Source organism: Triticum dicoccoides, chromosome 6B (genome assembly GCF_002162155.2).
Source record: "Triticum dicoccoides isolate Atlit2015 ecotype Zavitan chromosome 6B, WEW_v2.0, whole genome shotgun sequence".
In the NCBI taxonomy this organism is placed as follows: Eukaryota; Viridiplantae; Streptophyta; class Magnoliopsida; order Poales; family Poaceae; genus Triticum; species Triticum dicoccoides.
In genome coordinates, this window is record NC_041391.1 from 713,696,375 (window position 1) to 713,702,846 (window position 6,472).

The 6,472-nt window shown below is 45.5% G+C and overlaps 1 pseudogene; it reads left to right on the forward strand.

The window, feature by feature from the left end:
- Positions 1-784: 784 nt before the first annotated feature.
- On the forward strand, positions 785-3,767 carry LOC119325220 (annotated as a pseudogene).
- The last annotated feature ends 2,705 nt before the right edge of the window (positions 3,768-6,472 follow it).

Consider the following 6,472-nt stretch of genomic DNA (forward strand, 5'->3'; position numbering starts at 1 on the left):
GAGAAAAAACGATGTTGGTCTATACCCCCTCCCGCTGCGCCCTACCCGACAAAATCTCTTGAGGCCACCCAAATTTACCAAGTTAAAAGAGTGTTGTCGTCGAGGCCACCCCAAACCCTTGAAGCGTTGTCGTCGGGGCCACCCCAAAACCTTGAAGCATTTTTTGTTTATATATGTTTTAATATATGTATTAATTTTTTATTTAGGTTGTTAGTATTAGGTTTTAGGTTAGTGCATTTTAGTTTAGTGTAGAGGAAAAAGTAAAATAAGAAGAGGAAAAAGAAGAAAAAGAAGAGGAGAAGAAGAAAGGAATAGAGGAGAAGAAGAAAAAATAGAATATTTTCTATTTTTTTCTTCTTCTCCTCTATTCCTCTCTTCTTCTCCTCTTTTTTTCTTCTTTTTTTCTTCGATCTTCTCCTCTGTCATCGTCGATATACCCCCCCTCGGCCCTCTCGCTCGACCAAAACTCTCGAGGACACCCAAACCCTAGAGAAAAAACGATGTTGGTCTCTACCCCCTCCCGCTGCGCCCCTACCCGACAAACTCTCTTGAGGCCACCCAAATTTACCAAGTTAAAAGAGCGTTGTCGTCGAGGCCACCCCAAACCCTTGAATCATTGTGTCGAGGCCACCCTAAACCCTAGAGAAGCAGCATCGAGGCCACTAATTAACATGATTCCTTATTGTGATTAGCTAGCTAGTTCTACGTTTGCCACTAATATATATCCATCTGTACCATGCATGTTTGAATAATAATTGACATGTTGTAAATATTTGCAGAAACTATGGAGAACTATCGAGACGAAGCAACAGAAGAGATGTTGGGGGAGATAATCGCAGAAGGAACTGATGTCATTGCGTCATTTTTCATCGACGTCGTTCGTCAGGAAGGACTGGGTGAAGAAGAGGGCTATGTTCATGATGGCTTCGGCCCATTAATGCCGGTACAAGAAGAGGGCTATGTTCGTGATGGCTCCGCTGACACGATGGAGGTACAAGAAGGAGACCGTGCTGACTGCTCCGGTGACCGAACCGAGTCCGGCCAGGTATATATATATATTAGTTAAGCCTGTGCTGACTAGTTAATTGATGCATCCATTGTTTTGGTATATGTACACATATTAATTACTCTCGTCTTTCTTCCTTTTAATTTCTAGCCCTCCGGATCGAGCACAACTTCGGTCAGGAGACGAGGCCCGAAGAAAAAGTTGAGCTCGGATGAAAGGTTTGAGATCAGAGAAATCGCGCCCGACGGCGAACCGATTGAACCCATCCGGACAAAGAACACATTTTCTTTTCAGTGCGGGGTTCTTGTTAGGGACAAGATCCCGATCAGCATCCAGCAATGGTATAAGCCTAAGGATGACCCTGAGGTGTCTTATGTCAATGATATGCAGAAAGAAGATCTTTGGACTCAGCTGAAGGCAAATTTCACCCTACCGCCAGAGGAGGATCCGGAGAAGCCAGTTAAAGAGCAATTAATCAAGTCTTGTGCTCTTAAGAAGATGGCAACCCTATTCAGGAGGTGGAGGAAAGAGCTGAACAAGTTTGTCGACAAAAAAAGACACCAGAATTCATCGGCAAATATGAGAAGATCAAAGATCACTGGCCCGCATTTGTGGCCCACAAGACATCGGAAAAGAGTAAGAAGATGTCGGTGACAAACAAGCAAAATGCTGTGAAGAAGAAGCTTCACCATCGCATGGGGTCAGGTGGCTACCTGCAAGCCCAGCCTAAGTGGTCCAAGGCTGAGAATGATCTGCTTGAAAAAGGGATCGAACCAGAGACAATGAGATGGCCAGACCGTTGCCGGACTTGGTTCTTCGGGGCTGGCGGAACCTTGGACCCTGTATCAGGGAGGTGCTGTTGGACGGACGAGCAACTGGAAATACCAGTCAAGAACCTTCGACACTATATCAATGCAGCGCAGAAAGGGACGTTCGTACCAGACAGGGAGAAGGACGAGCTCACAATGGCCCTCGGGAATCCTGAGCACCCTGGACGGACACGAGGCACGCCAGGCTCCATTCTGTGGAAGGTTGGTTTTCCGGACGCAGGGGGTTACAAAACCCACGAGAGGAGGAAGAAACTGGAGCAGGGCCAACTGCAGGCGCTGCACGAAAGGGTAATGGGGCTAGAGGAACGAGAAGCAGCAGATTGCAGCAAACGACCTACCGAAGCTTCCCCCGAAGCTACCCCGCCATCTCAGCGGAGAAGCAGCGTGGCTTCCACGGAGCTGCTTCAACCGGAGCATGTCTTGACGGCTCCTGCCAGCTATCCTGTGGATGCTATCACGGGGACTCAAAATTGCCACCGAATGATGCGATGGATGAATTTGAAGGTCAAGGCGGCTGTTGGCTCTGTTTATCCTACTGAAAAAGGCGCAACTTTTCACTGCCGGCCGATTCCAGAAGGATATGCTAGGGTGATGGTGGATGAAATAACGGAGGGATTTGAGGACCTCCTGCTTGAGCACCCTACCGGTGAAGGGGAGACTAGGCTGGGTTCTGCTCTGAAGACTCCATGCCCATGGCGGAAGGAGCTCATCAACCTTCCGAACTGGACGCCTCCGCCTCCTCCTCCTCCTCCGGCGAGTCAGGGCACTCCGCCTCCTCCACCGCCTCCTCCTTCGGCGAGTGACGATCAGGGCACGCGTGGCGGCACTCCGCATCCTTCTCCGGCGCGTGGCGGCACTCCGCCTCCTTCTCCGCCTGCGCCGGCGCTCCCGAGCAGCCAGCAGCCTCCTCCTTCTCAGCCTCGCCAGCAAGGGCGGAAGAGACCCACCGCCGCCCCGGCTGCTCCGGTGTGTCGTACTCCTTCTCCTCCGCCTCGTAATCAAGCACGAAAGAAGACAGACGCCGCAGCCGCTCCGTCTGCTCCGGCGTCTAGCGGCACAACTAGAGGCGGGAGGCAATACATATATGGTCCACCTCTCAAGCCTCTAGAGAAGTTACCGTACGAGAGGACCGAGGAGGAAAACGATACGATTGTGCGGACCCATGTGAAGGAGTTCTTTGAAGGGGTGAAAGCAAAGAGACATCCACCTCCGGAAGAGAAGGTAGATCCGGTGAAAGCAAAGCGCACTATCGATGCAATGAGGAAACCACCAAAGTCTCCGCCAAGAACCAACTATCAGCGCATTACTGAACAGACATATCTCGAAGCCCAGCGGTCGGGAAGTACTGTTAGTGATAAAAGGTTAAAAGAACGAGTAGAGGGGAAAAAATTGCCCAGCTCGGCGAACAAGCACAGCAATCGTGCCCCCCGCTCAATGTGTCTAATGCTCCGGGGACGGTGGCCGGTTATGGCAATCTTGCAGATTACCTGCCTGACGATCAATTTCCTGATTTCTTGGAGGTGGACGAACACAGATACGAGTACGGGAAGCCTCTCGTCAAAGATGAAAAATCTCTGACAACAATGATGCAAAGATTCCATAATTGGTACATGAAAACCTGCAGAGAGTCTGGGGGACGAATGCTTTGTATCTGAATATTAAAGAGGAGCACGACCTCGTTGCAACTGATCTGTTGACTGTTCCATTTGATGAGTTCTTCGCGTTCTTCAATCAAAAGGCCCTCGATAAACAAATGGTCTTTTGCTACTGTCTGTAAGTACTATTTTTGTCATTAAGTCTCTCTATATATAGCACGGCTCTTTCATTGCATGTATTTATAATTAATTATCCTCAATATATTATGCAGATTGAAGATCGTCGAGTGCAAAAAACAAGAAATTTATGATATTGGGTTCATTAACACAAATATCATAGATGAATTTCTGGTTAAAAAGGACGTCAAAGAGGCCGAGGACAACTTGCTACGATCGTTGATCAAAAATCAAAACAAAGATACCATACTCTTTCCTTACAATGGAAAATGAGTGTTACTGTCGTGTGCATATTTGGTTTCCCTTATTACTCGAGCGAGGTTATAGTAATGTAATTGATGAGTTATGCATGCGTGCGCAGGTACCACTATGTTCTTCTGGAGATTAAGCTTGAGCGGGGACTAGTAACCGTCTTAGACTCGAGACGGAAAGATCCCGAAACCTATGCGGACATGACTGAATTGCTCAACAAGTAAGTTCAATCGATCATTATCGCACCATATCGGCAACTTTTTGTTCATTTCCTGATATCTCAAGTAATAATAATTATTTTCTTTGTCTTGCAGGGTTTGGAAACAGTTCACCGCAAAAGCTCCGGGACTGCCGAAGGAGCTGCGATATATATACCCGAAAGTAAGTACTACTAGCTAGCTAGTTGCACGCATCAATGCCATTTATAATGCTTCATTATCAGTTTGATTGACCTCTATTTATCGTAAAGTGCTTGTGGCAGGAACAAGGGAATGATTTTTGTGGATACTACGTGTGCGAGTTCATCCACAACGCGACTTTGAAAAACAAGCGGGGCTACTCTAAAAGACAATATGAAGTGCGTAAGCAATAATATTCACAATTTCATTTTACTACACCATCATTTCTGTTGAGTTTCATTCATATATATGTATTAATTAACCCCCTTCTTCAAATTAGATGTGGCAGATGCGGAATGAACTCCTAGAACCAGATCACATGAAAGCAATTCAAGAGGAATTGGCGGGATTCTTTCTTGACCACGTCATCAATAAAGCCGGAGAATACCATGTGGAAGTTTATTTCAAATGCTAGGGGATTGTAATTAAGAGATCTTATACATATTGTACATGTATGTAGCCAGTAGCGTCGGATACATGATACAAAAACTTGTTGTTTGATCAATCTCTCGGAGAAGGAGAGGTCGATCGATCACTTCTCTCGGTATGCATGACGAACTTCTGTACTCAATGGTTCTCTCGATCACTTATGTATATAGTACGTAGCGTCGACCAAGCACGGACATAAGAGAGGACACTTCTCCCTATTAATTAGCTAGCTAACACAATATATGAAACACCTAAATTAACCCCCCAAAACCCCCAACCCCCCCTCCTTTCAAAAAAAAACCCAGCCACTGGAATGCTGACGCGTGGATGCCTTTTGGTCCCGGTTGCTGCCACCAACCGGGACCAAAGGCCCCCCCTACCTGGGCTTGGTGCACCAGCCACGTGGAGGACCATCTGTCCCGGTTCGTGTTTGAACCAGGACTAAAGGGGGGAGGTATTAGTAACGACCCATTAGTCCCGGTTCATGAACCGGGACTAAGGGCCCTTACGAACCGGGACTATTAGGTGTTTTTCTACTAGTGCATGCCCATGGATACTTGAGGTGACAATGGAGTATCTAGGTGACATTAGGGTTTTGGTTGATTTTTGTCTTAAGGTGTTATTCTAGTACGAACTCTTTTATAGATTGATCCAAAAGAATAACTTTGAGGTGGTTTCATACCCTACCATAATCTCTTCGTTTGTTCTCCGCTATTAGTGTCTTTGGAGTGACTCTTTGTTGCATGTTGAGGGATTGTTATATGATCTATCTATGTTATTATTGTTGAGAGAACTTGCACTAGCGAAAGTATGAACCCTAGGCCTTGTTTCCTATCATTGCAATACCGTTTGTGCTCGCTTTTATCGCTCTCTACCTTGCTGTTTTTATAATTTCAGATTACAAAAACCTTTATCTACTACTCCCTCCGTTCCTTGATATAAGGTGTATAGATTTTTGAGAAAAAGTCCAAAATATAAGGTGTATTGCGTTTCACCACTCGTTTGAATAATTTTTTAAGGAATTTGATTACATTTCCTTATGTAGGTCAAGCTCCTCTATTTTCTCATGTCAATTAGTTTGGTGCAATCTCGCCCAAAACTTGTGAAATTTTCCCTTCATGTGCGTTCTTTAATTTCCGTGCCAAAAACTATACACCCTATATTTAGGAACGGAGGGAGTATCTATTTTGCACTTGTATCACCATCTCTTCGCCGAACTAGTGCACCTATACAATTTACCATTGTATTGGGTGTGTTGGGGACACAAGAGACTCTTTGTTATTTGGTTGCAGGGTTGCTTGAGAGAGACCATCTTCATCCTACGCCTCCTACTGATTGATAAACCTTAGGTCATCCACTTGAGGGAAATTTGCTACTGTCCTACAAACCTGTGCACTTGCAGGCCCAACAACGTCTACAAGAAGAAGGTTGTGTAGTAGACATCAAGCTCTTTTCTGGCGTCGTTGCCGGGGAGGTGAGTGTTTGAAGGTATATCTTTAGATCTTGCAATCGAGTCTTTTAGTTTCTTGTTTTATCACTAGTTTAGTTTATAAAAGAAAACTACAAAAAATGGTGTTAAGTTTGTCTCGTACGCTTCGTCTTTTTAATATCTTTCGTGAGTTTGATGGAAGGGAAAATTGTGCTCAAGTGCTAGAAGAAGAATGCATTAGAATGTTTGGTACTATATCTTTGTATGATGAGCATGATTGCAATGTTGTTAGTATGAATTCCTTGAATATCCATGATGCTAATGATATGCAAAGCCACAAGCTTGGGGAAGCTATG